Source organism: Rhipicephalus sanguineus, chromosome 4 (genome assembly GCF_013339695.2).
Source record: "Rhipicephalus sanguineus isolate Rsan-2018 chromosome 4, BIME_Rsan_1.4, whole genome shotgun sequence".
NCBI lineage: Eukaryota > Metazoa > Arthropoda > Arachnida > Ixodida > Ixodidae > Rhipicephalus > Rhipicephalus sanguineus.
The window spans coordinates 57,255,353-57,263,680 of NC_051179.1; positions in this window are offsets into that span (position 1 = coordinate 57,255,353).

The following is an 8,328-nucleotide window of genomic DNA, read 5'->3' on the forward strand; positions in this document are numbered from 1 at the left end:
GGCAAATGAGACTTAAGCGAAGTGCGTAAACAAAATAGATGCTTAAAGAAAAGTGATCACTACTGCGTTACGTTCATATACAGCGCATATTAAAAGCAGATAACAGTACAAAAGTACACTCCTTTCTGAGATCTAAGATAAGCGACTGATACGTTGTTGCACCCGAAACTCTGTCACCGTTATTATGTTTTCGCGTGATTGTTGCCCTTGCTGTATACAACTGCCTCTTCTGAAGCGAAAGGTGAGCATCCGAGGAAGGAGTGTACCAATGGCGCAGCCAGGAACGCGATTGCCATTCACGCTGCCCAAGTTCACCGCAAGCTGCAGCCGCCACAACGAGGCTGACAAGCATCGTTCGTGGCTGCACCTACCTGCTACGTATCCCTACTGCATGCCCTGCTGCCCTGCTGCGTATCGAGATTCCAGGAACATCACTTGTTGTCAGCGCCTGCCCAAAGACTGAACACAGTGCCGCTGTCGCCATTTGAGCGATCCGCATAACCCAGCCCCAGGCGAAACGTCAGAAAAGGCTCAAACGTCTTTCTGTCGCATTTCAGATTGCCATTCACCGCTGCCTAAATTCACCGCAAGCTGCAGCCGCCGCCGCGAGACTGACAAGCATTGTTCGTGGCTGCACGAAACATGCCATTTCGATAGAGAGCGAAGCAGGGTCATGATATTGGCCGCTAAAATCAGAGTTTATCGGGTAAATTCGAATTGCCAAAAATCTTGCCAGCGAGTGTTTATCGAATTTTTTCAGATTTATGCGAAAACACAGAGTCCTATATATAGCTAGTTGAATCGAAATCTGGGATTTTAACAGCTTGACCGTTCTGCCTGGTACGAATGTAACGGTACGGAGTGCAAATATTCTGCAACTACAAAGTGAACAACGACACCACAAACGAAGAGCTCGTAGCATGTCATTTTTTGTTCGTGTAGTTGTAGAAACTTTTTGCTACGTACTCTTGCGAATTGCAGAATTTTACGCGCGGAAACCACGATATTATTAAGATGCAATCCCTATTCGGAGGACTCCGGAATAATTTAGACTGCGTGGGGTTCTTTACCACGGCCTAAATCTAACTAAGCTGGTTTATTTGCATATGATGCCATCAGATTATGGCCGATATGGCGAGTAATCGAACCCATGTGTTTGAGCTTATCAGCGCAACAACGTTAGCTGCTAAGTTACCACGGAGGCTGAGAAATAAAGACGTCTAGAAGGCAAGGCCCCGGCGCTTAAACGACTGATGCGGCGAACGCAAACGTATCGCGTCCTTTGATGTAGGAATTAGCTTAAGCGTGCACTGAAGCGAAAGTAAGGTTCGACGTCTTCGCTGGAAGGGGCTTCAAGGAGGGCGACGGACAACGTGTTCAAAGAGTCGGAAGAGCGCTCCTCACGCCGCCACATATTCCATGCGAGCATTTGAACAAGAAAAGCAGCTCGTATGCCACCCGTATTCAGTCCTCCACTTCTTTCTCTCTCACTTTTTTTCGCGAGCTCTCTTTCTTGTGCTCTTCTTGTGCAGTGAAACATCCCACGAATTTTAATGCAAGGTATGTAAGGTCCTTCGAAGTATCAAAATGCCTTCGTGGCAAATTTTCTGGCGATGGCGCTATGTCAGAATCTAGAACGCAGTCTTACGGCTAACCACAGCCAGGTCGGAATCACGCTGAAGGGTAGGGAACCACACCCGGGAGCTTTGCATCAGCCGAACGCTGCTGAAAGATAACATCCACAAAAGAATTAACGAAGGGGCGAATGCGCCATACAGCAAGTGCTGCAGCCGCTTCTAAAGAAGAACTGGAACGGATGTTTTCTGTATTATTTTACAACGTCTAAAAAGACAGTATAATTTTGAAAGTACCTTCTACAGGCACGAGATGATTTCCAGGGCGATGCCAGTTGCTTGACGCGTAGCATCGCCTGCTTCGTTTGATGTCAGCACTATTCCATAAACGGGGACGATTTGGGGAGCCGAGGCCACATATGGCGTCAACTGAAATCCAGCTGCTATTTCTTTTTGACCTCGTTTGCTATGCGCTACCTGCGTCATTGGTAAGGTCGCGAGCCCATGTTCAACGTATTTCTACATCCTACAGCACACATTTTGCATTCCAGGAAGCCACGCTGGAAGCAGGAAATTTCGACATTCTGGCTACTGAATACTTTGTCGCAGTGTTTACGGCAGCGCGTCACTCCTGCTTGTGTTCGCGAACGGACGCGTGTTCCCCCAGCGCGAACAGCAGTGCCGATGAAGCGACAGGCTCCCAGCAGAAATAGCGTAGCTACCGTTCTCGCAATTAACAGTGCGCTAGCCGCCCGCTCATGCGCGAAAGGTGCAGCTGGAAAAGATCCATTGAGTTTGTCCACTGCGTTGCGGCAGTGGACAAAAGCAGGGGGCCGTTCTAAGCAGTGCAATGCTGCGGTCCACTGCGTTGCACTGCTTAGAACGGCCCACCGCGTTGCAGCAGTGCTTAGAAACGATAAGTTGTGCGCTCCGTCCTGTAAGAACCAACATTCGATTTCGTTCTCATAGTGCACAGCTGGCCCAGTTCAGCACCCTGAATTCCGGCGGTCGCTGTTGTCAAACTTCACACACACACACACACACACACACACACACACACACACACACACACACACACACACACACACACACACACACACACACACACACACACACACACACACACACACACACACACACACACACACGCACGCACGCACGCACGCACGCACGCACGCACGCACACACACACACACACACACACACACACACACACACACACACACACACACACACACACACACACACGACGCCCGTAGCCAGAGAGGGGGAGCCTGGGGGCCCGGCCCCCCGCCCCCCCCGAAATTCCGGTGGAGGGGGTGTTTTACCGACAAAAAAGTAATGAAAATAGGTGTTTTTGTAAAAAAGTCAAGGTCTTCAGCAAGTGCCCCCCCCCCCCCACAAAAAAATTCCTGGCTACGGGCCTGACACACACACACACACAACATACAAGAACAAACGGAGCTTACTTTGGAAATATGAATATATGTTTAATGATGCTTTTAATTCCCTGTGAACATTAAGTTGTTTATTACACTGATTTGTTATTATTAAAATGATTTGTAAAAATCATCGTTGCCTGTATTCGCACCAGGTACTTCTTTTTGCATGACGGACAAGATCAAATCTCGAAAATGATTGAAAGGCACTAGAGCCAGTCAAATAGAAATAAAAAATTGCCACTTTCCGCATACGAATTTACAAGGCAATAAAGGGGTTCACATCATTCTGAAGAAGACGTATCTTCGACAGGACACGACAAGGGAACTCTTTCTTAGTCTTCTATTACTCTGTCACTTGAAGTCCAGCGTTTCCTGGTCCCACGGGAATGCGCGAGCGAACTTTGCTTATGACAGGCAGATAAGTGCGTTCAGGCGTTCATCTCTCCCCGATGTAACCGACATCTGCATTCGAGTTGCGACATTACGTCGGCCTATTAACTACCCTTTAAGTGCCAGACTGTAATCGAGGTGCCTGCTAAACCCACGTCACGCATGTAACTACTTGATTTACACGGAAACGTCGATGCACTGGTAACGCTTGGCTCAAACAATGCTGCGTAGCCGGCTCTTCGCTGGCTGCTCCGCATAACGTGGATTCCCGCCATGCGTGGGATCTGCCGCAATTCTTTTCTCATATGTGTCTTTACAGGGATGATAAAGTCTCACGCCCATATTCCCCAAGTCCTGGCTGTCCAGTACGCCCATGACAGGGCTGGGAGGCTTGACCTCCCGGTCCCGACGTGGGATTAGCCAGGCAGGTGGCAACACCCTGTACAGGACGTATAAATAAAGTTATTTCCATCCATCCATCCAAGCATGCAGCGCCCGCGATGGAAAGTCGACGTGGTAAACGAAATTTTCGCTTATATTGAAGAACATGACATGGAGTGTACGTCAACAAATGCTTGTGTTTAGATTTATTGCCAGTTTCACGAAAGTATATTAATTCCACGTTACTCCTCTGTGTCATACGGGCACATAGATGGCATTCAGTTCGCCTATTCTGTGAATTTTTCGTGTTATAGTTCAGCTAAAGTCAGAAATTCAGCGTCGTGGCTTCGGTGGCACTGACGTATCAGTGGAAGATGAAACGAAACTAACGAAATCCGAGAAAACGTCACTACAACTTCACTGCAAGGTTCATTTGACAAAACGGCAACGAGATAGGGCAAACATCGCGTACTTCTCCTTTAAGGTCTCCAAAACATGAAATGTCAACGTTTTTTTTGTTTATTTTTTTTCATTCATTCATGAAAAGTACGATAAAATAGAAGCAGGGGGTACAAATGGCTTTTGTGGAATACGCTAGTGAAATAAAATCTTCGGTTATTTTAAATATTTCTCAGCTTCAAGTAATGTATCGCGAAGGGCGTGATTTCGCGTGAACCTTTGACACAGGCTTACAGTAACGAAGTCCCGTGATACTAAGTACACTTGCTCAAAGATATTTTTTCGTGATTTTGTACTTAATGAATCTTCTGGTTTAAATAACTAGGAAACACTCACTGTGACCCAGTTTCATTTTACGGCAGCAGATTATACGCGACAGGTACTTTGTCAATCAGACGAGCTAGAACCGTTTACGTGGCATTGGAAACTGAGCTTTGGAAAGAACTACAGCAGAACGCCCACAACTGGGCAACAAGTATGGTCCATTGTCATGACTTTCTTAATACGAATGATGTTCGCTTGCCTGAAATCATTTACTGTTGAACATCAACCTATCTAATGTATTATACCCTAAGATTCTTAATATCTCCATTTATATATTCGGCGTGCGTATATCGGACTATTAGGACAGATCCATGTGTGTGTGTGTCAATGTTTTTTATATATAATGGGCCAAACCTTTCGTTATCGCGAGTACGCGTACGAGACGTTTCTTCTTGCCAGTTCGTTAAATTTTTTCTTGATAGTACTCCTTTAACTTGTGTTCGTACAGATTCGTATGTCGAAAGTATGTTATGTTAGCTGAAAAATATAGCATCAATCCATTACCAATTATTTTGGACAAAATGTAGCCTTTCTCGCCTTTGTAAATTCATTATCAAATAAGAAGCATTGTCAACGTATTTCCAAACTTATTGACGAAGATTCCGTGCTTGGTTACGGCACTTCAGAATATTCCAACTGATTTGAAAATGTTTCTGTTGATGTCGCCTTATCGAAGACACTGAGATATCATTCGAAGAGGATATCACCTATTTATGCAACGATAACACTTCAGTGGGTCACCTTTATGCAGCATTTAAAAGCATGAAAGAGATTTCGCTGTATCCATTTCTTTTTTCAAATCGTCGTCATCACGCATGGCACCTTCGCCTTGCCTCCCATGCAGTAATAAAGGTAATGTCAGAAACAACGACAGCGTTTTGTGTCGTACAAGCTTCAATTAATCACCCTTTAGAGGAGAGTGTGGTACATATAAGTGCGCAATGTATGCAGCAATTCACTTCTTTGCATAACAGCAACAGTAAATCCGACGAATGCGCAGTTTTGTACAGGCACAAGAATGAAGAAACGCGTCTAATGATTAAGGCATGACATAACCCATAACAGTCGTAGCGCCCGTGTGAGCCAACCGTCGATTAACTTGCATGAAGAAGAAATCGCATGCCTGAACAGTTTCTCTCACATAGACCACCACGCGTGCCGGATTGATAGGTATCGCCTCTTGCCCGGGCATGTGCAGATAAGTTGTTGTGCCTTCTTTCTTTTCCGCCACTGTGCGCTTCTTCAGTTATTAGTCGGCGTTTGTGGTGTCTTGATGCCTCTCTTGTGTCCACATATGCACGCCCTGTCTTTTAACATGGATACGTACCAACTACCTCACTTCTCTCTTATTATAATACCATTAAACGTTACGGTTTCGCATCAATAGCAATCAACGAGCAAAGCAATGAGGGCAAAGCAATGAGTACGATAGCCACCAGAAACGTTGGCGATAGAAACAAATTAGAATGCTGTACGAAGTAAGCCTAGCAGCTAACTGCGTTAGGGTCCGATCTGACGTAGCTATACAAAGCGCTACAGAGAGCGTTTTGAAGAGTTACGCGAGTTGGAGTAACTCTACAGCGAGCGAAGCTGTTGTGCTGTCTACATCGCTTCAACGCGAAGTAAACGGTGAGAGCGGAGCATGTACAAAGGTATGAGACATCTGCTGATATCTCTCGCGATAGCGTGTAAGACCGCGCCCGTTTGATCAAACGGCGCTGCTCCTGCCCGAGCCTAACCGAGGCGGCTGAGCGTAAGGCTCAGTTGCCATCTACTACCTCGAGTGCAAAGGTGGTGGAGTTACCGTAGTGCGCCGCATCGACGAATACGGGAGAGTCGCGATTCGCGGCGGTGCGGCAGAGGATCGCGCGAGCGCGGGCCAGGCGTTTGCTTCTGTTGTGTTGTGGGTGGACGTTTGGTCGGAATGGGGTTGCCATGTAGGTATCTTGGACATCTCTCGGGAGGGTTGCTGCGCGTTCAAGGTAGGAATGTGGGGACATGCCGGCCTCGTTTAGAAGTCGACAGCCTGCCTTGGAGGAGTAGAGGCGGACCACTTGGGCCGTGGTTTGGGCCTCGATGTCGTTGTGCATGCCTAGTTGGTCGAGATGGGAGGTATTCGTGTTTTCGGGTAGGCCGAGGACTTGTTTATCGCTTTTGCGCATGAGTGTATTGAGTTTCGTCTTTTCCACCTTTGTCTAGTTGTGGGCAAAGGCAACGTAATTGATGTGGCTCATTGGGAACGCGTGGTAGTGTATGCGCAGGAGGTTGGCCTCACCGAGGCCTTGCCTGCGACCCGATACTCACGGGATGAGTCGGAGCATGTTTTCCGTTTTAGCTGTGATGTGTGTTATCGTTCGTGTATGACACCCGGTAGCCTCGACTAGGAGGCCGAGAATGCAATGCCCGTCTTTGGCTTGTAGTGCTATGGAAAGCTCGTGTAAAGTGGTCAGTTGACGAACGCCTTGGCGAGATTGCCGGTACTGTAGCCACTCTGATTTCGTCTAGAGTGTCTCGTGATGTGTCGCTATCACCACTGTCTGTTTCGGAGAGTAGAGGCGGCTCTGCGGTTAGGTTTACTAAAGTCTACCAAGGATTAGGGTAGAGGTTTAGGGGCTGTGCAAGTTTGTATCTGTTGCCTCGGGTCATTTAGTAACGTGGTCAGCTGTTGTATGGTGGCCCGAAGGCCTGCTGATTCTTGGCGTAGGGTTGTGACTACCTCGCATTGATGCTCTGGCAATGAGGGTCCCGTTACCTGTTTAGTTGGTGGTGGGCTCCGTTGCTGTTGTTGCTTCCCTTGGACTCGGTCCGCCCATGTCAGCCTAGCCATGGAGGGTGGGATAGCGTCCCCTGGAGCGGGAGCAGCTGCGGAGGGCGCTGCGACGTCTCGCTGCCGGTGTGACGGAGCAGCTTCTTCTGGATGTCGCGGATGTGCTCTAGGTGGCGATCCAGTCACGGAAGCTCGTTCCTCTCGGTCCCCGGGAGCGGCTACGGCCACGTTGACGGCTTCGGCGTCGGCGCCGTCGTTGTCGCACGATCCATGGAACTTGCGTTTGGAGTCCTTGTCGGCGGTGGGGTGCGGTCCGCCGCGGAGGGTGCAGTGGGGCTTACATTGGTGGTTTTCGTGTGGAGCTTTAAGTCCACACGTCCGGTACCACGTTGTGATTGGGTTAGGGCAAACGTCTGCGCGGTGTCCGAGGCTGCCGCAGCTGCAACAAACTTCCGTGTCGGCGGAAAAACGTGCATTAATTTAAGCTGGCCCTGCAGTACGCATAAATGGCAACTTGCATTCCTTGGAGCAAGATGGTGCGTTTCATGCGTTTCATCTCCAGGGCACTGCGGTTGCGTTTTGTGACGATAAGCTCTCGGAGCTGGTTATCGTTGAGGTCGAGGTCGATGCTCGGATGTCGCCTTTGCAGGTGTCGACGGGTGTAGCCGGTAGACCGCCACTCGGTACAGGGTGTCTGGCAGCCGCAGTTGCTGTACCGTGGTGTAGGCTCGTTCGTTTCGTTCGCTAGGGGTACACACGACGAACATGTTCTGGGTTACGTTGGGGCAAATGGAGTCTTCCGTAAGGTTTTGAGGCTCCAGGGCTGCCGCTATTGCCAGGGCTTGCTCAAACTAGACCGGTGTTATTTTAGACACGTTGAGGCCGTCTCGGGACCTTACGATAATGCCATATGTGTTCCTCGGTAGCTGAGGGAGTCTCGAGGCAGCGACGAGCCGTTGATACGCGCTTCTCGGTCCGGCGGTGCGGCTGC